This window comes from Nesoenas mayeri, assembly GCF_963082525.1.
Source record: "Nesoenas mayeri genome assembly, chromosome: 1".
Lineage (NCBI taxonomy): Eukaryota > Metazoa > Chordata > Aves > Columbiformes > Columbidae > Nesoenas > Nesoenas mayeri.
Window position 1 is genome coordinate 56269154 of NC_137541.1, and position 24960 is coordinate 56294113.

Consider the following 24960-nt stretch of genomic DNA (forward strand, 5'->3'; position numbering starts at 1 on the left):
AAAGCACCATACAAACGTTAAGAATTTGAAGCACCTAATAAGCAGTTTGTTGCAGTCATTGACCTTCATCCTTCAGCTGAGTACATAAAACAACCAGCAATACTTATTTATTTTTTAAAAATAGATTTTTTTTTTTAAATCCTTTTCATTACAAGAAACACTGCAGTATAACATATTTCAGCACACAAATACTTGTTTGTTAGCCATAACCGGAAATACGTTATTGACACAAAATTTGTAAGGAAATTATTAAAAATGTTGTCATTTTAAGCTGCAAAATTATCTTCTCTATAATCACTTATAGAATGATGCTATAATTGTATATTAAATTAGTGTAACAGCCTGAAGTAAATTATAGTACTAAAATATGAAAACTAATTATGTTTCTGTTTTGCAGTATTACTATAGGTAGTGCCCAAGGAGAGTTCACTCATGGCATTAATGTAGCCAACTCCAAACTAAGAGGATGCTATAAAATCTCCCTGGAGAATGAATATTTTTAATTTTGCATAGAGCAGAAAAATCAGTCGTTGCATTACAACTGATTAAACTCATCATCTTAATGAGAGCTGAAAACTATATAGAGTAATACAAGTTAAAAAAAATAAACCACTTCAGGAATTTTAGGAATATCACCCCGTTCCTGCTCCTCCAATGACTATGGTATTCTTCAACATTCACACTGCCATTACATGAGAGCAATAAGAAGCTCTAATCTCAGTCTGATGCTACAGAGCTTCCATCCATCTGTATACTAAGGCATCTGATGCTGCTGTTTAGATCTTAGTTAGCAAAGTTAATAATTTACCCTATTTTTCTCTTCTGTTACAAATCAATATTTTCACATAAGTTAACATATTTGCATACCCAAAGTATCTACAAAAGTGGCCCTGAATCAGCCTTCCAGTGAGAAATAAGTATCTCAAAAAATGTGTCTATGAAAAATCACATGCTGGTAAGCACCAAATCAGCCTGCAATTTAAGTCAACCTATAGAAACGTTTATAAATATGTAAAGGGTGAGTGACACGACAATGGAGCCAGGCTCTTCTCAGTGACAAGCAGTGATAAAACAAGGGGCAATGGGTACAAACTGGAACACAAGAGGTTCAACTTAAATATGAGAAGAAACTTCTTCACAGCGAGGGTGCCAGAACACTGGAACAGGCTGCCCAGGGGGGCTGTGGAGTCTCCTTCTCTGGAGACATTCAAAACCCACCTGGACACATTCCTGTGTAACCTCATCTAGGTGTTCCTGCTCCAGCAGGGGGATTGGACTAGATGACCTTTCGAGGTCCCTTCGAATCCCTAACATTATGTGATTCTGTGGATTTGGAATTCCATCAGTTGGCGAAAGATAACATAGATTTATTTTATAGTAAAAACTGCTACTGTTTATGATCTTATTTCTCAATGCGAAAGACACACCATTCAATAGAGCCCAAACACACACAAGAAAGACAATTCAAACATAAGAAAGACATCAGGGATCTGCAAAAGTGACCAGGAGAGCCAGTGACCTGGCACTCCACTTGTAGCAGCTGTGGGGAGAGACCAAGAAGATGCCAAGTGTGTTCTACCTTATTTAGTGATGTGACCTGAGGAGAAGCAGGAGCATCTCCTTTGTAAACATGGCAACAAAAGTCACAAGTCCTTACTAACAGCACACATACGCATACCCACACACATGCTGTAAAACACACAGCTGGATTATCTGTCAAAGACATGTTTTAAGGATTTTGTAAATCAGGAACAACTATTACTTGTCTGATAACATTACAAATAATATTTACTCAATAAGAGGAGAAAAAAAACTTCAAACACACACCCAAAACAAACCAAACTAATATATCACCCTCAAGACTCTATCCAAAATGTGAGTGTATTTACCCACTTTCTCTCCTCTTGATGCTTCTAGGCATTTATAGTATTTACAGTCCATTCAAGTATAATAACGGTTCTAGAATCAATTTAACACAGCATTTCTGATTGCTATTGTAAAATGCTACACATTTGGCTATGCAATGCCCTTCAACTGTGAGGTTTCACCATGAAAGATTATTGCATTTTAGAAAGACATGACAATCGTGCCTCATGTTGTCTCATACTTTTCAATTCAATACTATTTTAAATACACATGCAGTGAGCAACAGCAAGAATCTTGAAAATAACCAATGTACTGCCATACTCTTGTTATCTACTTATGACACTCCTCAGCCATAATATGTTTACAAAAAAAGGTCAATTTGTAAACAAAAAGTAACTTTTAAAGTATGTTCTCAGTTGATGATCCATCAAGACAATTGTCAGCTAAATATACACTGTGTACCACATTAATTTACTGATTTTTTTTTTTGTGAACATCATCAAAGAAGAGATCAGTTATTCTAAGAAGCCAGACTTACTCAAAATCAAGTTCAGAGACCAAACAGGCTTCTGAAGTACCTATGTTGTAATGGAACAATAAAACAAGCCAAATAAACAAGTAAAGAAGCACACAAAACAACAGGAAAACTTGCATTCCTGGTAACTATTACAAGTAAACCTGTCTATGAAAACTGCTATTTGGTTAATATGGAAATGGGTCAGTCTCAGAAAAGAGAAATTCAGCTGTCAAGTTTGTAAATAAATAAGCAAAAACCAAAATTCAATTCTGGAAAGATAATAAAATTTGCTTCATGTGTTCTCATAATAAACTTATTACTAGAGTGGCACTTCTCTTGCCTCCTAAGAAGTTTATTCTCTGAGTATCTTTCAATCAGTATTTTGCACCTCAACGATAACAAAAAGGGCCACTGGAACACATTAGAATGACAACATCCTGCTTACTTTTGTTTGATAACCTCTGACTCATCCCGTTAGGTAATTCAGAATTGCATTGGTTGAAAACTACTTGCTGTTGTAACTAAAAATTGGTTTTCGAATTTAACACTGCATTTTGCCATATGGACTGTATTAGTGCTTTTGAAGTATTTTCTGTAAACAAAACAAGTTTTGCTGTATTTCAGGAATTACCCTTTCATATCAAATTAGAATAAGATATCCCCTAATTCAGTAAGTTAGTCTATTTTTATTTTATCTCCAGTATCATTCCTGGGCTTGCCTTTTTTTGTTGCTTTGTGGTGTGGGTTTTTTTTTAATAAAATAAAGGTGCTTTACCCAGTTAGAAATTGTAGATCTACTCAGATGCACTCCAGAGAGTTCTTTAATAGGGCATATGCAATGGTAAAGCCCAACATTAAAAGATTAGGAAATCAGCTACTACATTACGTTCTTCAGAAATAACAAAATCATATCAGTCCATGAAGTCCTAAGAGAAAGACATTGGAACTCGGCATTTTCCTAAACATTGCGATACTCTGAGCAAACTCATAAAAATATAAGTTCTGCATTCAGCAGAATTATGCTGCAGCAAATTCTGCATGTTGCCAAACTTGCATGACAGTAAGTGCAGCCCAAAAGCTGCATCAATTTACTGAGAAATGAATCCATAAAATAAAATCTTACTAAGTAAATTGTTCTTCTCTAAGGCTTAGAACTGTGACAGATCCTATGCATTTCTCATGGAGGCAAAAAAAGGTAATAGTGACAAAAAGCCAACAGTTAAAGAAATTTGCACTTGCTTTTCTAAAAACTCACTCCGGTATGAAGTCGCAGAACTAGTTATAATTTACATAACTTCAGCCAAAAACATGAGGGCTGCAAGAAAACAAGGTGAAGTAGATATAGGGAACAAGAAGTTTCAGTCTGAAAAGATGGCTGAAATTTGTATAAGCAACAGAAAAAAGGGGATTTCAACAGGAACATTCCAGTCTGCTGTCAGAGTACTGGTACTATCAACTCTCTCTTTACTGTATTCCCCTTCTGTTAGAATGCACCAGAACAAGACAGTTGTTTTGCTAGTGTATGTTCTATGATAAGTATATAGGCATACAGCAGAAAAAAGGTCCTCAAGGGACATAAATACACTCCTATAAAGAGATTTAAGTTTGGAATTCTAACACCTAAATTCATAGAATCCACAAAAACTGCAAAGAAATTAAGTTTTTTTTTTGACTAAAAGTTCAGAACAGCTTAAGGAAAACAAACAAAAAACAACACACAAAAACAACAAACACAACAAACAAAACCAACCACCATACTTTAGGAGGTTTTCGTTCTTCATTGGTATTAATTAGTCATCACGTATTCACAAAACACATTTTTAAGAGCAATAAGAACATCAAGTTAACTAAGTAAGACTAAGCAGGTTGGCCTTCAGCTTTACAATAAAGAGATTTGCTATGCTAAAATATTTCTCCTCTACAAAGAGTTACAGCTTTAATATCAACATGAGACACTCCACTATCTCCAATGTTTGGTATCACTGCTGGCTACTCAAAACCTTCCTCCACTTAGAACAGACAACTCAGATGATGCAGACATGGACCAACAGAGCTTAACCTGGAAAACAAACCAGGTGCTGATCTAGTCCAAGCCCCAGTATTACAGAACTTATATGAAGGTCTCACAAACAAGGAGCACCTCAGAAACCTTTTATGTCGATAAGTCCCCTAAGAAGTTACAAAAACAAAAGAAAACCCTTGCAAGACCAACATACAAACCCTATTTTACACTGAAATAAAGTGTTAACCATTTTTCTGAACTATACCCACTGTAACTAGTACATTAGTAGCTGATACTCCTCACAAGAAAGAGTTCTTAACTGCTCTGCAAACCAGCTCCCTGCTACAACTTAAGACAGTGAGAAAAGCTATTTGCTCATGTGGAGGACAGATACATATTTGATTGTCAACACCACTACAAACAAAGGGTCTACTTTTCAGTGCTTCACAACAGACAACTATGTGTTCCTCTACAAATTCATCTGCAAGCTTCATTACATTTCCTCTTTTTAAAACATCTGGACATTTAGTGACACACCAACCTAATGTGACACTATATAATACATAGAAGAAAAAAAAAAAGTATATACTTAAGCCTCCTAAATGGTAAGACACAGTTAAAATAAAATGGCTTTAAATAAAAGTGGCACATGAAACCAAAAGCTTGTGTACTGACAGCCAAACATCTTAACCATTTTGTACAACTTAAAGCCTTTTACTTCACATGTAAACTGCATCCCACTGCTTCAAAAACTTCGCTTAATTTCTTGCATTTGCCAAATCAGAAACTTCTATACAGAAAGCTGGTGGTGAGGAAAGAAAAAACAACACTCCCACAGGTCTTTGGGAGGCTTTATCCCTTCAGGGGACAAAAAACTGCAGACTGGCAGCAGCAATACTGTCAGGGCAGGGGGTGTCAGCATGTGGACCACAGAGGATGGGTCAGAAACACAAAGGTCATCTGGGCTTCCCAGGCAAGGGAAGATGGTTTCTGATAGTGCAGCTGTGAAGCTCCAGCAGTCTTAGGAGGACGGTGTTGACACACTTTTCCATGAGCAAGCAAAAAGACCATGCAATCTCTGTGCCACTGGGATAGTGTTTTTTCCCTTTCTGCTAATCTTGATGTGGGTCCCTTGTATCACATTTAAGCGCATCTGGTATCATTCCACCTGCTAAGTATCCTCCAGCTTTCCCTGTAAAGTCATTACCTTACACAGCCCTTGAGCAATATTTCTTAACGGCTCCTACGCATCCGATTCAACTGAAGCGAAAAAATGCCCATTGATAAGCTTTCTAGACCTGTACTGCTGTAAAATATTAAGCCTTATTACATTATTTATGTTACAAGAACTATTAAGTAGTCTTTATCTATTCACTGAACACCGTTTTTAGTTCATTCACCATTTAAAAACTTTTGCACTAGGTATCAGATAAAGAGAGAAAGCTTATAAACTGAGAGGAAAAAGCAAACTTTGAAGTAATTCAGACTGAGTTCATGATCTCAGGATTCAAATGCTTCCACCACATCAAATCACTTGCACTCTGGGAAAAGAACACAGATTAAAGGATAGGACTCCTTTGACTTTTTATTTGCTTTCAACTGAGATGCTCAGCCAGGAGGTCAGATTTCTGCATCTATGTTTCAGCTAAAAGATGGGAAACCATTGCTCCAGCCAGGACATTTCCATGTTCATCCTATGTGGATTCTGAACAGGCTCCTCTTAACAGGAATACTGCAATTACCTCCCTCCACCCCCCATAACAACTGATTCCACTCACTTTTTATAAGAGCAGCACTGCCTACCTATTCATTCCTGGATACAGCCAAAACTTGCATTTTTGGTTAATCTAAACCACTGTATTTTAAATAAGCCCTGTTTCCCAAGCATTTCCTGCAGCTAAGCGCTATACAGTCACAAGCAGATCATGATTAATGGACTAGCAACAGGAATAGCTTTTTTTTTTCCCCTCATTAGTTGGACAGAGTTTGTTGACATTAAGTAAATTAGTACTAGATCCATTTCTAGTCTGGCTTTTACCAGGGAAAAGAGGAAAAAAAAATAAGGTATGTTGTTTGGTTTTTTTTTTTTTCGTTCAGGGATCACAAGATAGAGGACAACTGAATAAGAGCACAACTAATTTTTAAAGATTTTTCTAGCAGTACATTCACACACACAGTATTTAAAGTAAGCTGCTGACCATTTGTTTGAAGCATCCTCAAGAAAGAGGCAATAACACTATTTCTGCTTTATGCTGAATTTTTACGACAGGGTACCTTTTGATTTGGGTTTATTTTTTTTTCCAGAGGTATTCTAAAAATAGAAATAGCTGAGAACATTCTGGCCAAAAAATTCATTCTACGCACAGAGCACATCAAACATCTTGTCTTACCTTAAAATACAACTGGAAAATTCAAAACATTAAGTATGTTTAATATATTGAATCCTTGAAGAGAAAGAAATATTTACAAGCTGCCACAACTTCCTGGCAGCATACTTGCTTCTCAGTGACTCTCCTCCAGACTAATGGTACGTTCTGCAAAAGGAGAAACATTTCCCAAGAGCACAGACAGGTTAAAGTTAAATTCATGTAGGGCTTTTAAGTGTATCCTCCTAAAACATACTTAGGAGAGCCTGTGACTCTTTAGGGCAAACCCAAAAATGCAAACTTAAAATTAGAGATTCCTATCCTTTGGCTACTTTTTTTTTTTTTTTTAAATGAAAGCCTTAAGTTGCTTTAGGAAGCGTATTTCTCAAAATATTTCAGGGCCTGTTTCTTGTAACCACCTGACTATGCAGCCAGGCTATATTGTGATTAAAGCTGTACAGATTCAGCCGTAAAATAAAATGTGACAAAACAACTTTGATGTTTTTACATCATATCTAAAGAACAAGGACGCAGTCTTAAAAGCCAAAATTACTAAATTTATTCTAAACATAATGAAAAAGTATCGGAACTTTTTAAAACTTTAAATTGCTGAACTACAATTCTGCATTGATTTTTTATTATTTAAAGCATTAACTGATTTCAGTAAAAAAATTTTCAGAGTTAGATACTATTTCATGCTGGAAAAGATAAATTGGAGACTGAGATACCTACCATGCTATTACAAATACAAGCAGTAAGTAAAATTAATAAAGCAGTAAATGCACCCATCATGTCTTTCTACTGTACTAATCTTCCACATGTTTAATTTAAATCTCTTCAGTCATTCTGTTCTCCATTAAGGTTGTCAAAAAGGAATTAATCTGGCTATGCACTCCCTCACTTAAGCAGGTGGACTCCAGTCAGACTCCCATATTATAAAACTTAGGCTCAATATGTACTGCAAACTTTGTTCAAATATCAGAAAGTGAAATAACATGCATTTTTGATTTTAAAGAAACTCCCCTCTGAAGCGACAGACTTTATGCCATAATATTTTAAAACAGAGCTACCCCAAATTGGCAGTCTAAGCTCAGACTGCAAATGTTGTTTAGACCTGGCCCAAGTCCCAGACATGGAATGGTCCCCTCCATCTCATACCTTTCCCCACAGTTTCTCAGAAAACAGTCACATGTATTTAGAGCTCCAAGACTGGACAGCACTGTTTAGCGTCACAACAGCCTGTTGAAGCAAGCAACAGGACATTACTTCCCATTATTCTGCTCTCATTAAAAACGAAAGAGTAGTTAGTTTTACTGAAAACGAGACTACTCAGTCTTCAGCTAATGTATATAGCCTTGCTGACAACAAAAGTTTTGTAGTTGGTGAAGTGCTTGCAAATGCAAGGCCTGAGATTTCAGTTTTTCTTTTCCTACAGCTGGTTTCATAAAATTCAAAAGTTATCCTACCCAGCAGCATTAATATGCTTTCATCTAGCATTGCAGTAGCAAAACACTCAAATCAGTTTCGGTCCCAACCCATTTTACCCATTTTGCAGATGAGGAAAATACATGGATTTAAATCATTACACCACAATCTGATGTCAAATTCTTTCCAGTCTTCTCAGGGTCAGCCAAGTCCTGGAAGAACTTCTTGCTTTTTAAGTGATACAATCCCTTCTCCACCCTGCACAATCTTGAAGTAGGACTCTTAAAAGTTCTGCTTTTAAAAGAAACCTTGTTCCAGCATTAAGTCTTGTTCAGGAAAGAGAGAAGACGACTAATTTCTTTAGCACATAAAATGAACTTCAGATCACTACATTTATCTGTAAGTTAAATATTAAAAAAAAATTGCAGTCGAAATCCAAATAAACACTTAAAAGGTACGGATATATCTTTCTCTGAGCATCAGGCTGTGAGAAAATGAAGGGTGATACATTTCATCACAAAACTATATACTGGATAACTGGAGGCAGTTACATGTTACTCAAATTTATAACTATTCTTAAATTAAACAAAACATCACCCACATAGTACAGTTCTTTCAATGACAAGAAGTGTACAATAATTAGCTCTCAAAAACTACAAGTAGTAAAAGCACTTACAAATACTGAAGTATTCTTTGTGTTTGATCTCCTTCATGACTGTCACAATTTAAAAAAAACCAATTGTTTCCGAATCTCTGTGGTGCCAAAGGCTCTTTTTTTAAAATAAATGTATTCTTTACCACTTCTGTTAACCCTTCTTCCTTTTTAGAAAGAAATATATCAAAAAGCTTATTGCTACAAAGAAAAAGATTCCTAGAGGCAGTGTAAGTAAACAGCCCACAGAGCAGCACTGTGCACAATTCACAACTTCCAAAATCCAGCCACAGACAAAAGAAGTATGTTTTTCTAGTTCTGCAGAGCATTTATCTTCAAAAAGCTAGTTCAGAAACACCAATATTTTAATGTACAGCAGTAAGAATGAAAGAGTAAAAAAAAATATTCCTTATAGTGAATGGATACATATCATACAAAAAAAGCTTCAAGAGCTTCCTGGGTCACCCACAAGTAAGTAAAAAGCAGAGAGAATTCAGAGTCCAAACAAATGATTTTCTAGGAATCTTAACCTAAACGGTTATCCAGCAAATTCTGTTGCAGAAAAACCAATTGCCTCAAAAACTGCAGACTCCCAGGAGAATCCTTTAGCACTCACTGCTGCTCAAGTACTGACCAGAATCCCGTTGAGCAGCTGCAAAGGAAGGTCTAGATGACTCAATAAACTAAATATCTGACGAAAGCTCTGAAAGCAGAACAAGGTAAAATAGATATACTACTGATAGTTGGTAGAAAGCAGTTTACTTAAGAAGTGTTCGAGAACAGGAAGGTTGTTTAGGACACTCTAAAATCCGTTTAAAAGTGACAGCATATTAGTTATGGGGAGCGAGGAATACAAATGTATGACCATGATCCACTACAGACTGCAGTTCCAAAAACCGGATGGTGAAGAAGTTTTTTGGTTTTGAAGTGAGAAAGAGGTGACTTCTACAAATTCACTGGACAATTCTTACACTAAGGGGCTGCATAGGAAGATTTCAAAAAATTATTTCTTCAGTTAAAGTTTCACTACAGTGTGAATCCTTAGTGAGCAGGATTTTCACATGGTATAAGGCTTTATCAAGACGAAGTCTACAGTCACAGTCCTGCTCTTGGCTGGCTTGTTAAATTTTCAGCCAATGGGCTCCTCTGTGCAGCTTTGCTACATAGTTACACCAATTACCAAGGGTAAGACTATGTAATAGCCACAGCCCCAGTTTACAGTATCTTGAAAGCCAGGAAACTGTATCTGAAGATCAAGGTTTTAGCAACTGAAGAAAGGCAAGTACCCTGTCGTCAAAATTCACTTTATCATGAGGATGAATCCTTGTAACGATGGACAACACTATTAAGCAAGTACAATGTGTAAATGATCACATGCAGAGGTGGACTGAAATAAGGTGGTCAATACAGCTGCCTTCATAGTTTTTCCATCTTGCCCCTTCCCCAGGAGCTGCTGACAAGCTGCAGAACAAGCAGCAACTGAGATACCACCCACCGATTTACTCCTGGTAGACTATACTGGAATTCACATAGGATTTGCTCCATGCTTGGTCCAACCATCCCTGCAGCGAGTGCAGCCACTTCTGGGCCAGAAGCAAGAACACATCTGAGGGTGGTAATCACATAAACCACCCCACTTTCACTCGATGGGGTGCCAGTGCCACGCAGCACCTCCCCGTGCTGCTCTATCTGCTCAGCTGCCTTTTTGCTGGGAAAGAACAAAACCAAAAACCCAATAAACCCATGGATCCTAAAAGATCTTAACTACTGCTACCTTCACGCTTGTCATGTCAAGTGTTAACTCTCTATCTAAAATTTCAATTTACAAGAAATATTGACCAATACCTGTTCATTTATGATTCAAATACTACAATAAGAATGCTATAAGAAAATAATGCTAAAGGAAAAGAATCTGTTGGAAAGCTATGACAAATATGCAGAGAAAAGATGCAAAATTTGAAGCTGGCTTTTTTTTTTAATAAAGATAAATCTGATAAACCTTAGATGAAATGCTTAGATAGCTGTTTTGGGCATGCGTAGACCTAGCTAAGTAGATAAAACTGAGAAGCTGTAAATTTTCTTCTAAAAGACAAACTGAAAGACTTAAAAGTTTCTACATTTCAGCTTATTTACAAACAAAGTAATTCTAAAAGGATTTTCAGTATACTATGGCTCTGCAAACTTTGAAAGTATTGTCTGCATCCTCTATGTATTATTTTTTCTGGGCCTCCTGGGAAGTCTGTAGTCCGATTAATTGTCAAAATATTGAAATAAAACTGTATAGGCTTTTTACTGTTAGAGTAGAAAGTGCATTCTTGGTCATTTTTATTTTCTGCGTTTTATTATTTTTTTTCCAGCTTAACAGCTTGCTTTCTTCTGATAAATTCTGACAATTTTCAGAGGAAATATTATTTCAAATCTCAGTTATTTATAGTGATCCAACAAATTTCTAAGGAAGAAAAGCTGAGGCTTAGCCTAATAAGGGGAAAGCTAGGAGTCTCTCTGGGAACCCAGTGACTTCCAACATCTTATCTGATCTTTTGCTCTGTGTTGATGCTTTCTAATTTCTTCTCATCAAGAGCAGAGCATGTGTGCTGTTCTCTACAAGGATTCTCCAGTTTATTTCTGTAAAGACTACTAACTTTTATAACCAGTCTTACACTTAACATCAAAGTAGAATTTTACAGTTTGTTCCCCCATATATGTTCATAGGAACTGGCATACCCTCTAAATCAGGGTCTCTGAAATAAAACCATTAATACTTCATTCTTGTTCAAAGCAACACATCTTTTCTTAAGGATTTAATACAAACAAAAATCCACATCTGAAAACATTCTCACAAAAACAAAAAGCTCCAAGTTCTGGTCTAAAATACCTACTTTGAAAGGAAGCAAAACATACACTAGGTATAGTCTTGTGTGAGTGGTTTCTGTAAAACCTGGTATCAAAAGTGCTAAGGACTGGAAAAGAGAGGCAACAGAGAGAGAAGAGTGCACAACCAAAGCAGGTTTCTTTTACAAGATAAACCCACTTCAATACTTCAAAAAGAACAGAGCTGAATAGATTACTCTCAATAAACGAATGACTTTTCATCTGTGAATCCAGTATTTCAAAACAGGTCTGTCTGGTACTGCTTCATGAAGTATCAGATCTAGTACAAATGTAAATAATCAGAGCTGCACTGCCACTCCTGAATCACATGCGTAGGAGCACTGAAGCTATACCAGTCCCTACTCCCTGTGCCCCAGGTGTGTGCATCCATCTCCGTGATTTCTGGCTTTAAGAAGAGATCCTATTGCCTGCTTCAGAATAAATAAATAAATTCATAAACAAGAATAGTCACCTGCCTTCCTTTTGTCTTCCCGATACCAAGGATATATGGAACCGCAACTCCTCAAACTCCCGGTTACCAACCTGCAGACTCCATTGCTGCAGTTTAAACACTGGCTCTCAAAGCAGAGCCTTCGCCTGTGTAGGGAACTGTAATTCCACACTACAAGCTGCTCAGATCTCACCTTCTTTCAAGCACTACATGGGAGACTTCACAGAAACATGCTTTGCCACAAAAATCATTCTCAGAAACTATTAGTGAAATGGCACGCTCTCCAATGGTAAACTACTTACCCAGCTTTGCTCCAGGAAAGCCAAAACAGTCTGGAGACTGCCTTGGAAGCAAAAGCAACACGTTGATAAATTATTCTGAGGAACAAGAAACCAACCTGCGCCAAGCATAACTTTTTCCCAACCAGTTTGGGATTCTGGGACAAAAGCACAGGAGAAAAGTCCACATTCACATTTAAATCCTCAAACTGGAGCCTAACTGAGCATAACAAACAATACATGACAAATGAAAGGAAAAACTCTTCAAAATTACTTCTGGGACTTTCCACAGTGTATCATTAAATTCAAACACAAATTGCCAAAATGTAAAGCAGAGTAATCACACATGCAAGCTATTCTTGAGGTTTACTGACTCTTCTGCTCATCTTATTTTAATGAACCTTACGCATGTCATGACATGTTCCTGGGAACTTGTCCATGCTACTTTAATGCACTCTTTGGCAAAACCTCAAAGTTAACTTGTATGTTTTAAACTTCATGTCGTCTTATCAAATTGACTTTTTTTTTTTTTTTTGGTAATGATTTCTAGGCTCTAATTAACTCACAGTCTATAGTCTGCTGACATTCCTTCCTAACTCAGAGGAATTTCACAAATTTTAACTTTTAAAATGTCACAACACCTCATTTGGAAATGTCACCTCCTTGCTACTCTACTTTTAAGCCATATATAAGAACTGGCTATATTACATAGCATCACAGTTTGAGACTTGCAATAAAAAACAGAGCCACTGAATTTTTACTTCAGTGACACAAAGATAAAACAAAACAGTTCTGAAATTGAACCTTCCATCTTCAAATATTATTTTATTGAATTAAATGCAATGTTAGCCTAACATATTAACAACAGATATTTCTGTATGAACAAAATTGAGTTGTTTTCAGGGATTTTTAACCTTTGCCATTCAAGCTGAAGGAAGACTACGGATTCCAAAGAACATTTATTTGCAAAGCAGGCTATGTTAATGTGAAAATTTAAATCAATAATTTCTTTTACTTCTTTATTTAAGGGGATAAATGTGATTGTTATTCACACGCCAAAGTACAGAACTCTCCCACCCACAATTATTGCACTACATGTCAATGCACCGAACGTAGTAAAACACAGTCAACAAAACAAAGATGCTCATGCCCAATCCCTTTATAAATTATATCAGGTAAGTTATGTTCAAATTTGGGAAAACTATCAGAAAGAATTATTTGTTTGCAAGTCTTAAAGTATTTGCAAAATTCTTGAAGGAACTTACAAAAGTAAATATACTTGTTTCAATTTCTCTCTACCACACAAATGCACATATGCATCATTCCAACGCACTTTTAAATAAAATCTCCTCAAAGTAGGAAGCACATTAATATGCTTCAAAGCCACTTCCTTCAACACCTCATAGTTGAAATTGTTGCCTGAATATTTTAAAGAGCAAAATCTTGTGTTTTGATAGCTACCCCACTCCCTTAGAATAAGGTTCTCCTTGCAGAACCTTAAGTGCACTGAAAATAGCTACCTACCTACACACTGTACTTTTGCCCATTAATTTTTTGTCTCTGCTGAGGTAAGCAAGTTTTGACCGATGACCGCTTCCTGTAAATGAAGTAGATTAATAAAACGTTATTAGTAAAAATATAGAGTTATCTTCCACGCTTCTTACAATTCTTACTGTTCCATAAACAGAAAAAAAGGCATTTCAAAACATTTTGTGCACTGAAAATAAGTAAAAAATAGGCTTAAAACAAAAAGCTTCTGAGTAGTTTTAAAGCAAAAAAGCAAATAAAAATCAATTAACATACACACACACACAAACTGAAGCAGGAGTCATTAACTATCAAAATTTCATTTTAAAAACAAAATTATTACTATTTTGGAGATTTAAGAAAAAGCTGAATCAATAGTAAGCTTTTTTTTTCCATAAGGGGGAAAAAAAAAAAGAAAAAGAAAAAAAAGAGTAAGAGTTCACAACTTGAACTAAAAGGCTACAGAGATCTAACACATCTACAGATCCTTTGTCCAAACAGAAAGGCAGATGCCTTGATCCTGTAGAGACAAGTTATTCTAAAAATAATACAGAGTTAGTCTCATAAGAAAACCACATAAGAAATCACAAATGCCCCCAAAATTATTTTTAACCGTGTGTAACTTATTCACTGCTAAACCAAATAAAACCTAAATAGTGGCCGACCCTTTCTGTTGTACACCTTAAAGGGAACTTCACCTCCTTACAAGAAAGACAGAAATGCTTCCAAATCGTCCTTGGGACAGCAGGAGAACAGCCCAAATTCATGCTCCAACAGTTTTCAGAGATGGCTAGAAAAACAAAACCAGAAGCTGGAACCACAGAATCCGTGTTTCCAAAACCAAGCAAAATAAAACACACAAACAACAAAAATCAATTGCGAAAGAAGAGGCCCTGACCTTTCAGGATCACCAAAATCAGTATATTCTGGCTGTAACTGGTACAGGAGATGAACAACTACTTCAGTGAAAAACCACATCACCCAAATCTTGAACACAGAGTGGTATTCTAGGACCCTAAGCTAGTGAAGGAACCAGTCGTTGCATGCAATGAAAAAGTTCACTGTTTTTTTTTTTTCTTTTCCTCCACCAAAAAGCCAAAGGTCACATTCACACTGTTATGAGTGATCCTGCAAAGAGGCACAGCACAACCAGTTGTGGGTACTGCAGCTGCAGGATAAAACTCCACCAAGTGTTTTGCACTGTCCCTTCTCACAATAATTTCCTAAGGTTCCTCACCTCAGAAGAGCAGCAAAATTACGAAGTAGATTTGCTAAATAATTCATATACATTTATTCTGCAAAACATTTTCTTCAGCTTTAAGCAATTCAACAAAAACACGTCACTGAAAATATCACCAAAGCGCTAATACACTAGGCGACCTATTCAAAGCGATTACCACTGAACATGGGCTTACATGTCTGAAGAAAGCAACCAAGTTGCCCAGGCCCACAGCAGTTATGCCTGTGGTCCCTGAGCCATTCAAGAGCAGCCCCAGTGCCAGAGCTACACCGCACAACCAAAACCATAGTTTGCCAGTGCTGGGGTGATGGGAGAAAGCAAAACAGGAGAGGCTGCCAACTCTGACATGGCTACACAGCCTTGGTGCACACAGAATCACAGAATGGCTGGGGTTGGAAGGGACCTCTGGAGATCATCCACTCCAACCCACCTGCAGGTTCACCAGAGCAGATCGCCCAGGAATGCGTCCAGGCGGGTTCTAAATGTCTCCAGAGAAGGAGACTCCACCACCTCTCTGGGCAGCCTGTTCCAGTGCTCTGGCACACTCAAAGTAAAGAAGTTTCTCCTCATGTTTAGATGGAAACTCCTGTCCTTCAGCCTGTGCCCATTGCCCCTCATCCTATCACTCGACACCACTGAAAGAAGTCTGGTCCTATCATGTTGACACCCACACTTGAGATATTTATAAACATTGATGAGATCCCCTCTCAGCTTCTCTTCTCCAGCCTGAACAGACCCAGCTCCCTCACTCTCTCTTCATAGGAAAGATGCTCCAGACCCCTCATCATCTTTGTAGCCCTCTGCTGGACTCTCTCCAGTAATTCTTTGTCCTTCTTAAACTGGAGAGCCCAGAACTGGATGCCACACTCCAGATGTGGCCTCACCAGGGCAGAGTAGAGGGGGAGGACAACCTCTCTCGACCTGCTGGCCACATTTTTCTTCATGCACACCCAGGATACCGTTGGCCTTCTTGGCCACGAGGGCACATTGCTGACATACCCAAACTCGTGACATCTCACAAAGAAACCACAGGACACCAGGCAAGCTCCTCTTTCCATTTCCAAAGGTTGCAAAATCAATATACAACATGCAATAAAGTCAGTAGACAGTTTCGGATTTGCCTGGTTCTGCAAAGAGATGGGGCCTTCCAAGTGCTTACACCAGACAATCCAGAGACATTCTCCCTTCACCAGTACTAGCAAGAGCCAGTAGCACTGCTCGATGCAAGAGGGACTCGTCACAGTTGGGTACAAGGATGTGTCTGACAGTCGGTTCATCACCTGCAAAGGCACCAAACACTGAGGAAACCCACAGGTTTCTTTTTGGAGGAAGGGATTTCTGCAAGAACTACATTTGCTATGAAAATACAGATGATATCACTGAAGTCTTACAGACAGACTGCTTCTTTCCACCTGACAAGAAAGTGGATCCTTAGAGAGCTCCAACACTCTAAGACATAAAACTTTAGAGTTTCCAAGACTCCCTTCCAGGTGGATTCTACACTCAGAATGCATCACTCCACATTCAGTAACACTGCTTTCTTGCCTTAAAATGTTATTATTTCAGTTCTAGCATCCATACACTCGACAATTTTAAGTATTTCTTAACACAATATGACTTGAGAGAGCTATAGTCAAAGCAAATTGGAAATAAATACATTCTGAATGAGAAAATGCCAACCTTCATTATTTTGTTACATACGTAAATAATATTATATTGAGAAGACAACACAGACTAATACAAATATTAGCTTATTTCATGTATACACACAAACTCTAAGCTGATTAAAATCACTGTAATTCCAACTCATTACAGGACTTTTGTTCTCTGTGTTATAAGGGAAATGAGAATTCTTTGGCCCAAAGGCTGTGCATCAAGCTGCATTCTCCTTTCCCAAATTAGATGTTAATTTGTTGATTAAGAATTTTGTAGGAAATGGGAAATGCTCCCTAGCAAAGAGACATCTCATACTCAAGAGAAGTTAGCAGCTGCTACCATGTCCTGCATGGGAGCTCCTGGTTCCTGCTGAGCTTTCATTTCTGCAGAAGGTAGGAGCCAGTGTCTACTGGGTAACACCATTACTGGCTCTTGGACCCATGACAGACCTCACACAACCTCCCTGAGGAACCTATACCAGCATCTGACCATACTTACCAAAATTTCCTCTGACCTCTAAAAACCCTTCTATACAAACATCACGATGATCTTATCCCATCCCTGAGAGCAAAGAACAGCTTTTCTTCTTCCTCTCCTTTTGCACTTGCACAGCATTGTACTAGCAGCTCCAGTTCTTCCTCTCTGCCCTTCTGGTCCATCTTTGCTAGACCCATGGTCCTTTTTAGTCCTTTTAGCAGTTAATATACTTCTGTAAGTACAGTAATCCATGGGAGATCCTAATGTCTTTGAACACAGAAACTGTATTTCACAATGACCTGTGCACAGCCTCCTACGTATACATCCTGGAATGGTGTCCGCTTCCCTCTCTCCCTCAACTTTACGCTGGTCTGAATGGCTTATTACAACCGACAGCCACCACAAACTTCCCTGCTAATTAATCAATACTCCTCATTACATATTTTTACTGTTTGCCATCTCTGGATTTGCCTTTTTATGCAAAATGGGTACATTTACTTCCTGTTCTATCATCCACTAATTCAGGAAAATATCAAAAAGTACCAGGCTCAAGAAGATGCATGGAACCTATGGTTTCCCTACAGTTTCAGAGTGAAGTACTCATACTACAGTTTTCCAGACAACTTGTAGTAGTTTCAATTTAGGACATACCTCCTTAGCTTAGTTATGTAGACTATACTATCATACGTTAAAAGTTCTTAAAATACATAGTATCTGCTGCTTCTCCTCTACTCAGATCTTCTGCTCTACCACAGAAGAATTGTGAATTGCTTGAGTGTATTTGTACTAAATCTCTTCCAGATCAAGCCTCAAGAGTAATACCTGAGTCAAATTTAATCTATAGCACAGATTTAGGTTTTGCAAAACCTCAACCAAGTGACTGACTCTTCATTCTAACAAATCAAGAAAAAAATGTTGTTAGGTCCTTAAAAAGTTTAACAAAATAAACAGACTAAAAAAACCCACAAAGAAGACAAACTCTAAGAGCTATCTTATTTTAAAACTTAGACACAAAGTAAAGATCACAGAAAAATAAGTAAAAATCTATTTTTCTAAAAAAAAGCTAAACTGGGTATTAATGATAAATTTGACAGAACCACATAAAATTCAAACAATTTCTCAAACATCAGCTTCCCTTTGATTTTCGGAAATGCTATGCAGTATTCATATTGACCCAGTCCCACTTCAAATTTCAGACAATGTAACAATGTTTATACCAAAACACACTAAACATGCACGTCATTTTGCCTAACATTTCTTCTATGCTAAGCTCAGATAATATAGCCTGCTTCTATTTGTGATGCATTGGTTTAATATATGCATTTTAAATACTGGAGAAGGCAGCCTGCATTTTTCCCTGTAGAAGAATTACTTTGAAAGATATTTTCTCTGTAGTCTCATACTCATTAGTATTATACTCATTAGTCTTGACTGATTGACAACTCCATTATTTTAAACTTCGATTTGCTGTTGTTATAGTTGAAAATTAAATTTATTTCAGCACCTTCCTTCAAATTCAAGTATTCTTAAACTGCTTTGACTTAATATACTTGAAAAACCTTCAGCTGATCAGCGATCCTGATCTCAACCACTTTACATCATTTTCAGGAACACAATGTTATTTTTTTATTATTATTTTTTAACAGGGAAATAGCTGCCTCCTCCTGTCTGTACTAATGCAGAGATAAAAAGAAAAGTTTTCTCTAGGCAATGAGGCCCTTTTGCATGCTCCACCAAACCAAGCAAATCTGCAGCACAAGGTCTTTGTCAGCAATGGAAGAGGTCGGAAACAGACAGCTGCATGAAGAATCCTGCTTTCAAGAGCAACATGGTTGCTTTCGGGTCAGTCAAGAGAAGTATCAGGGAAGAATTGCTCCCTAGAGTGACCTCTTATCCACTGACTATAAAAGTGAGCCTGAAAAGGTAGGTGAACCAGATTTCAAACTTGTTAGTAATTAAATATAAGCAATGCAGACCTACTCACTGCAGCTAGCTAAGCATACTTTACCTTTCCTCTGATCTTACTGATTGGAACAAAGCCAGTAATCGTAAACTTGTCATGCCAGAACTCTAATGGCTCATGCTAAAGAGAATATCATTGTTTTATTTGTCACACAGAAATACAACCACCATCTAAAATGAATTACTAATTAACTGTGTATGCTAAACTAAACCAAAGTTTACCACTTACTGTATTTACCTGCAGCTCATTTACGTATGCTCTCACATACTCTTTTTCAACTGCATCTTACACTCATCTGAGATGGTCCTAAACTGCCATTAGTATCTCAGGATGCACTACTTGAAACCTGAAGTAGAACAGGCACCAATGATCCGAACAACCAAAAGTTATTTACAAACTGCTCAAACATACAGGACTTTGGCAGGAGCACAAAACAACTATACAAAAGGCAGTTAACAGAAAACAAACATTAAACACAAAGGACCCATAATCTTGAATTATCTTTTACCATAGATACTACCACTATTAACTTTACTGAGAGATGGCTATCAAAGCAGAACCACCGCTGCTTTGCAGACAGGTTCAACTATGCAACCTGAGCATCACACTTGGTAAGTACAGACGCACACAAATATCTGAGCACGGCTTCTAAAACTTCCTACTATGCAGGCAAAATGAAGTAGGGAAAAAGAAATACTTGAAGCTTGCTTGAGTATCAGTTTCCCCTTTAAACACTTCAGAAATTAAAACCAAAAAGACTACCTTTCTTTCCATATAAAAGTCAAAAACACAATAAGAGTTTCCATTCAGAAAATGTCACTATCTGACTACTATGAAGAAAAATAATACAGGAAAGTTTCAATTAATAGCATTCACATATTAATGGAGAGGTCATCTGCATACTTTTCTGTCCAGTTTACTTGACAAAAAAAGCCCTTTTCTACTTGGCACTTTACAACAACATTCTTGTTCACCTGCATCACGTAGATGTCTGAACAACCCTAGCAGAACAAAGATTTTCATTTCACCCAAGTTAGGGCACAGGGGTATAACAATCCATTTATGAAGATATATATACACACACAAATATGTGTGTTCATGCATATCTCACTAAAAAGGTCTCCATGCAGACTACAGATTTCAAAAGCTTTAAGAACTAGTAGCACTTACATTTGGTTTTGTTGCCATTTTTTGGTTTGTTTGGGATTTTGTTTGTTTGGTTTTTAATTTGATAATACAAGACTCCTATAATGTAAGCTTCCTTTTATTACCCCCTCGCCCTGAAAAGTTCACAAAAGAATAATGGAAAGGTATTCAAAGTCATAAAGCCTAAGCATACATTTAGTTTCTGGCTAACAATATTCACATTCAATACCATTTTGCGCCTTTCAAATTTCTGTATTAGCCTGTATGATTTGACAACTCCTTTTCATCTTTCACTTTTAATTCCTCCTCATGTTGCAGAGCTCTGGCAACAGAACTTCCTCACTATCTGGGATGAATATATACACTGAAGACTTTATCTGAGGAGTTATTTTCCTATAGGAAGACTACCTTTTTATTAAAAGAACTAAAAAGGATAAAGCATTCATTTTGTTAGATTTCAGATTGTCGGAGATATTCTAAACAGATAAAAAAGGCCAAGTAAATGTCGTCACAAAAATGCATACAATAGCAGCATTCCAAACACACTCAGTCCGCATTACACAGACATAACACAGGCTCCCTACAATGACCAGTGGTTAAGAATAAACACCAGTAGCCTCTTTGGACAACGTGTGAGCAAGAAAACAATCTTAACATGGTATACAGGGAAAAAAGTGTGACACATGGCTAAATGGTCATCATTATACCAATAGTGAGCCACTTCCAGTGCTGAATTAACCCAGAATGAGAATAAACGTGTAGATGAAAGTAACTTCAATGGTATGGCCAAAAATGATTTTTTTCTTTTTCTTTTTTTTTTTTTTTAAAGTAACTATCTGTTTTGGGCCAGTATAGGTAAGTGTTTACAATGCCAATGAAATTACACAATTTCCTGTTGATACTACATGTTTTTACGGTCTCATATTTGTTCCATTACCTGGAAGTTACAGCTACCCAAAACACTGAAGCTGCTTTTCAGTGGTTCTCCTATCAATAAAGGACATTTCAAAATATCTGCTTTAGTTTATCATTATTTTAATCTCAAATTTTAGTTCATGAAACATTAAATTAATATTATCCTAGAAACCGGAAGACATTATTGCTGGAAAAAGGAAACTGAAAAGTACTTTCAGGTTCTCAACAAGATGCAGAAGTAGGTCCAAACAGGAACACGGATAGCACTTAAGAGTGACCGAGGCAAATTTTGACCCTGCTGTGCTCTCTAAGGTGTGCAAATCCCAACACATATCACTGCAGCACTAAAAATGACAGAATTTCAAGACTTCTTCTCTGAAGGTGTAACAGAGCTGACAGAGATTCATCTGTACATCTCCACCTCTGACACACTGGTCCAGATCTCACATTCAGACTCAAAGCCATGAAGTGACTCAGACTTTTGCTAAGGGTACTCTATAAACACCCAGAAAACAAACTAAAGGCCAACACAACTCCTGACATGATAATTTATTTGGCCCTGGTAAATACCACGTGACTTCACAGTACTTTCTTCAATATTGATATACTGCAGTGATACACGCCATGTCTGCCACCCAAACACAGTGATCTGTCAGCCATGCTGCTTCAATGAAGAGCTCTAGAAAGCTGATGTGACATTTCTGCTTTGATGGGATGAGAGACTCTAAACTACAAGACCTGTGCATCCCATTCCAGATTAAATAAAGCTAATTCAAATTAAACTTTAAATTTGAAGGAGTAACCCATTATGAAGAAAATCCTAAGAGCCTTACTCTAGCTGGTAGGATAGGCATCCAGACAGAGACTTAATAGTTCTGTAACCACAGGCAGAAGGCAGAAAGGCCTTCACAGATACTGTGTCCGGAATCACCCCAGTCAGCTGCATCCAACTGACAGGATGTAAGCAAAATTTCTGGACACTGGGCTTTAAGTTTAGTCTTCCACTAATTTAAAAAAAAATAAAAGAAAAAAAGATGTTTCAAGTCAACAATAGTTGAGTCTCTTAATTAAGAGACCCCTACTTCATTATTATGAAGAGAAAGGAGACAATGTCACTATACCTTAGTGCCATAAATAATCAATCAGATACTTTACTGCTAGCTGATTTGCATCACTGAAAAATACAGATACTTCCTCTGTGACTCTCACTTTTATATTTCCATTCCAGCAACCTGAAATCAAGAGATATGCCGATTTCTTTCCTCACCAGCCAAGAGAATGGCCAGTCCTGAAGTCCTAAGGAAAAGGGAGGGGAGAAGATGAATGCTTAAGTCTAAAATGACTCCATCTTTCTCCTCTTTGATATTAGAAAAAGAGGCTGTAAAATCCTTTCCCTCTGCAGTGCAATGAAACTTTCTCTAGTACACAGTGGAAGTCCACACGCTCCAGAAAGGGAAAGGTAGCAGTGAACTGCAGAACAGCAGTAGCATGAGTGGTAAGACTTGTGGCTAGTGTATCAAGAACAGAAAAGTTTGTTGTGGGGTTGGGGGGAGAAATTTATTTTTGTTGTTTTTTTAATTTAGAGAAAGGAAACTGTAGGTAGGAGAGACAAAGTGGGTGACGTGAACCTGACGGGACACCTTAGCCAGATATCAACAGAGGGAATATAGATGGGTCACAAGTACTGGAGTTAATACCTGTGAAGCCTTGACATCTGACAGTATTTGGCGAATCTGAAGAGAAAGTAAGGAAAAGCTGAAGCTGAGGTCTTCAAGCAGTCTAAAAGCCCCCTTACTTGGAAAAAAATAAAGAGGCAAAAGAAAAGATGCTCAATGGATATTACTGCCAGCTGGAAACCCTGACAAAATGAAAGATTATCTGTTTCCAGGCCAAACAGCACAGCTTTATTAAAAGACAGATGCTTTACAACAGATACAAGCATTTTGGCAAAACACAGGCATATCCTGGACTTTCCAAGAACACCTATCCCTAAAATCTGGTTACTAAAACTTCTCTGATTGTGTCAAGACAGCCAGACATGAAAGCAATACCAAAAATGTCATCCTAGAAGCCTGGAACTTCTGATTTTTCTTTCCAACAGCCAAGGTAGCTGAAGTCTGCAGTGAAGAACAGCTGTGTTTTGGCCACTCCAGCAGGCAAGAACGGCCTCACTACTGCAGAACATCCACAAGGCTGCGGGATGCTTCCCTTCTCTCTTCTGTTTCTAACACACAGGACACTGTAGTGCCTGCAGTTCAATTCTAGAAGTAAAGCCATTGTCCCACTAGCACCTGGAAGTGGTGCTTTCCCTGAAGGACAAAGATGGCAGGAGATCCGTACTGTAAAGATAGGTTACTTTACTCCTATATGATGTGAAGAAGGCTGAGATTCACTAATGCACCGCACAAATCCACAGCCTGGAGCACATGCCCAGACATGTTAATAGGCATCCATCTCACCTGCTGTTTAAGAAACAGGTAAACAGAAGCTTTGCACCTAGCCCCCATCTTTTTGCCCTATACCACACACAGCTTGAAGAGACCATCAAGCCACTATCGCAAATAACAACAACAAGTAGGGCAAGTAGATTTAAAGCCCAAAAATTCAGAGTGAAAAACTGTGCAGCTAAGGGAAAAACAAAAATAGCGAAGTGTTGTCAGCAAACAGGAGAGAGCACCAAGAATACTCCAGCTAAACACTAACTGCAGAGAAGAGGTCTCTGGTTCAAGCAGCTGTGTGCATGCAAGGTTCTCTCTGCAAAAATACGCAGCTCATGCCTGAAAGGTAAAACAATTCTTGCATCTGTAAGAAACCTGCAAAAGTAATTTATTTATTTATTTGTTAGTCTAGTTAAAAGAGTATTACATTAAATAAGAAGTTTGGGCAAAGATGTTGTCAAGTTAACTAAATACTTCTCAAACTGTTGGATGCAGGATCCAAGCCCCAGCATTAGAGCACAAGCAGCATTTGCCACAGTGTCTGTGGAAACAGAACTGTGATGGTCCCGACCGCGACAACTCAGCTGCTGCACGCTGAGAGTTCAGCCTGAACGGACACGGCTCATCTGAGCATACCTATGCTAGTCCTGCTCTCTTGTTTGAGGTCGGTCAGTATACATCATTGCAGCTAAATCAAATTTCACTCTGGAACTGGATTTCATTCTGTTTCATCTAATGGACTTCTCAAGGTTTCCTTCTCCTTAATTCTTCAAGCATCGTATGTTTATGTGGAGCTACAAACATGCACCAGTGCTATTTTGCTTAATTTACTCAAACAGCATAGCCCAGACACAGGTGTATCTTTCTATTCCAATCTTTCCATTTAACCCCAACACCACAGCACAATATGCCATGAATGTTTCAAGCATTTTATCCACTGCTATTTAAGTGGACATTAGATAATCCCAAAATGCCTTTATTTTTAAGTTGCCAGTACAGCAATTTCACAGTAATGCAGCAACAGTAACAAAGCAGAATAAAAGTGCAATTCCTGATAAACAGCTACATATCTCCTAAGCAGACTTACTATTAAAAGGATAAGGAGACATGCCTTCACCCTTAATATACACATACTACTTAGAGAGATAAGAGTACACAACTTCAATAAAT

General features: G+C 37.7%; 1 protein-coding gene across 9 annotated transcripts in view; it reads right to left on the reverse strand.

Annotated features, from left to right (window-relative positions):
* CNOT2 (CCR4-NOT transcription complex subunit 2) overlaps positions 1-24960 on the reverse strand; it is a 90458-nt gene that overhangs the window by 45107 nt on the left and 20391 nt on the right. For 3 of the 9 annotated variants that reach the window (XM_080357431.1, XM_080357435.1, XM_080357434.1), the window contains exon 2: positions 13953-14025. The exons of 3 other annotated variants lie outside the window; for them this stretch is intronic. The gene's annotated coding sequence lies outside the window, so the exon portion shown is untranslated. Of the gene's footprint in view, positions 1-6775; positions 6832-13952; positions 14026-14653; positions 14746-24960 lie in introns of those variants that run through there. 3 more of the 9 variants (XM_080357432.1, XM_080357433.1, XM_080357437.1) reach the window with 3 other exon arrangements.